Source organism: Microtus pennsylvanicus, chromosome 14 (genome assembly GCF_037038515.1).
Source record: "Microtus pennsylvanicus isolate mMicPen1 chromosome 14, mMicPen1.hap1, whole genome shotgun sequence".
In the NCBI taxonomy this organism is placed as follows: domain Eukaryota; kingdom Metazoa; phylum Chordata; class Mammalia; order Rodentia; family Cricetidae; genus Microtus; species Microtus pennsylvanicus.
The window spans coordinates 4,547,381-4,550,344 of record NC_134592.1 but is presented as its reverse complement, the minus strand read 5'-3'; the positions used below and the strand labels follow the sequence as shown (position 1 = coordinate 4,550,344).

Sequence of the window (2,964 nt, the reverse complement as noted above, 5' to 3'; positions counted from 1 at the left end):
ATAATAATCAATTCTATCCTTTTATGGGACCTTCTTGGTATAGAGGGAAACTGTGGGTATTTCAGTTTCCAGGGTGTTGTTGGAAAATGACTTTAAATTAGGGAAGTTGTGGTTTCTCTATCACAGGTGCAAAAACATAGACGACAAATTGCAGCTCTTTTAAAGTTCTCTAGCTTATAACTGAACCTAACATCCAACAAGTATCATAACTGCTGACTCCTTTAAAATATACTAAGATAATGTGTGAATATGTATGTATGTATGTATGTATGTATGTATGTATGTATGTATGTAAAACATACAAAGTTATATGTAATTCTGTCTAATAGCAAGAAGCAGATTATTAGCTTACAGGGCTTGTGGGACAGCTATTTGTTATATTATTTGAACAAATATGAAGTTTATTAGACTATGACAGTGAAGAGACACTTCAAGAGAATTTTTTCTTATTTGTGTATGGAAGAAGAAAACACAGATTCTAATTTTGAAACATATTCTCATGCAGCATAGTCTAGAACTTCTTATCTTATTAAGCAACCACATACTGGTCTAGGGAGACCCTGTTGGTCCCCAACGCCCCCTACTGGTCGTGAGTGTCTCCATATGGAGGTTTTTGTACAGGCTCACACTGGAGTTCTCTCACTGTGGTACAGTAATACATGGCTGTGTCCTCAGTTTGCAGACTGTTCAGTTTTAAGAAAACTTGGCTCTTGGAGGTGTCCCTGGTGATGGTAATTCGGGACTGGAGATCTGAATTATAATCTGTGCCTCCACCACTCCATATTGCCCCATCCACTCCAGACCCTTTCCTGGAGGTTGACGGACCCAGTGTACACCATAGCTGGTTAATGAGAATCCAGAGACAGTGCAGGTGAGCGACAGGGTCTGTGATGGCTGCACTAGGCCAGGTCCTGACTCCTTCAGCTGTATCTGCGACAGGACACCTAGGGACAAGCAACATCACCAACAGTCATAGAACCCATAGATGAAAAACCTGGGTCCCTTTCCTGAAACCCTGAAGCACTTACAGCTTGGAAATGTCACCAGGCAGAGGCACAGCACCAGGACAGCCATGCTGTGTTGGAGGCTCTAGTCAGAAGGAGATGGGGCCTCTCAGCTTGGTCTTGGATTTCATCCTGAGCTTGAGGACTGCTTTGCATTGGGGGAGGTCCCAGGGGGCATAAAAGGAAGCACAGGCAATGTTTCCATTTTCTCCTCCAGGAAACTGAGATTTGCTTTGTGCATCTTAGAGGTACTGAATATTGAACCTCAGGAACATTTCTGTAATTCTGTCTGGATTTCCAATCCCAGAAAAACAGGAAATATTTAGTCATACAATACAAGCCTTATAAGCAAACCATGGAAGTGTTTACATTAACTTGGTTCAAATTCATTCAGTTCAGGCAAAGGAGGATATCAAGTGCTCAATGGATTTATGTATCTCTTTAACTTCCAGTAGAGAATTCAAGTGGTATTGGTACTTTTGGTGATCAGATCCTCTTTAAGGAACCTCTTAAAATTCTTTCTGTTAGTGTCTGTGGAGTTGTCTCATTTTTATAACTTCTCAGGAAATAACTTGTGAGGAAGCAGCTTACACACATTTCATACATGTGATTTCCCATGTTTATCTGTAAGTAAATCTGTAGTACTGATTTGTGTCCCATCTTATTAGGTTCAGATTTTACCTTCTCACGTAGGAACATCCTATCTGGACACTAGTTTTCATTCCTAATGATTTATGTCAGTCTATCCTTGTTCTTTTATATATATATATATATTTGTCACTCTCTTCTGCAAGCAGCCAGTCACAGGTTCCTAAATATGATTGTTGCTTTGGTAAGTTATGGGAAGCTCAGCTACTTATAACACTTCAGAAAACGCAAAAGCATACAGCCAGGTTTGAGGGTTATGTTCACTGAAGTAATAACAAGACAGAGAACATTAAGTGATGACAAGAAGTGGACTGGAAGGCAGATATGGACATTGGAAACCCTGTGACTTTAATGATAGTTAAGGTACAGATAACAAGAGTTTCTAGTGTTTTTTCCTGTGTCTTATTATTGCAAATTACCAGGGAAGAGAAGTGTACACGTGGAACTAACCTGTTCATTTAAGATCAGGAAATGTCTGTCTAACATGGCATTAGAGACGTCACAATTTGTGTTCATTATTTCCTTATGCATAGTCTTTTCACTTTTTACTGTGAGTTGCTGTGGTAAAACTGCTCTTCACTTTAGGGAGACAGCCAACCTGTGAAAACATTGATCATCATATACAGTATGAGTTCAATGTTCCCTGCATCTTTGAATGCTTCAGGATTATAAAAAGATATTTTTCAGACATGATGCTTAGTTGTTTCATCTTGGGTTTGTTTGATATTTTCATTGTGTTTACAATAATCTGGAAAGGAGTATCTCAGAAATAAAGGCACATTTCGTATACTATATAGGGGAAATAGGTATAAATCCACTATTTCAAATATTTTTTTGTCTTTAGTTACTTCAGAGATATTGTCTAAGTTAGGTTTCCATTTCTGTGAAAAGACACCATGACCACAACTGTTATAAGGAAACCGTATAATTTAGGGGACTTTCTTGCAGTCCAGAAGTTCAGACCATTCTCATCATGGCAGGAAGAATGGCTGCGTGCAGTAAGTCATAGTGCTGGAGGAATACCTGAGAGTCCAACATCTTGCAAGGAACAAGAAGTTAACAGACAGACTGGGCAGCATTCTGAGCATAGAAAACCTCAAAGCCTACCTTCCATAGTGACACATTTCCTCCAATCAGGACATGCCCACTCCAGTAATGCCACCTATCTTAAGAGTGTCACTCCCTTTGATATTATGTGGTCCAATTTCATTCAAACTCCCACAGAGAGTTTGTGTCCATATTCCATACTCTCTTACTCCTTGGGTTTCTCTTTTTCCATGAGACTCTCAAGAAGGAAGTCACTGGGAAAACA

At 39.4% G+C, this 2,964-nt stretch overlaps 1 long non-coding RNA gene across 1 annotated transcript; it reads right to left on the bottom strand.

Moving 5' to 3' along the window:
• Positions 1–642: 642 nt before the first annotated feature.
• On the bottom strand, positions 643–1,109 carry LOC142835079 (uncharacterized). The gene is made up of 2 exons (XR_012907738.1): positions 1,029–1,109; positions 643–944 (listed from the first exon to the last, which is right to left on the bottom strand). It is a non-coding gene; the product is annotated as an uncharacterized LOC142835079 (long non-coding RNA).
• Positions 1,110–2,964: the final 1,855 nt, after the last annotated feature.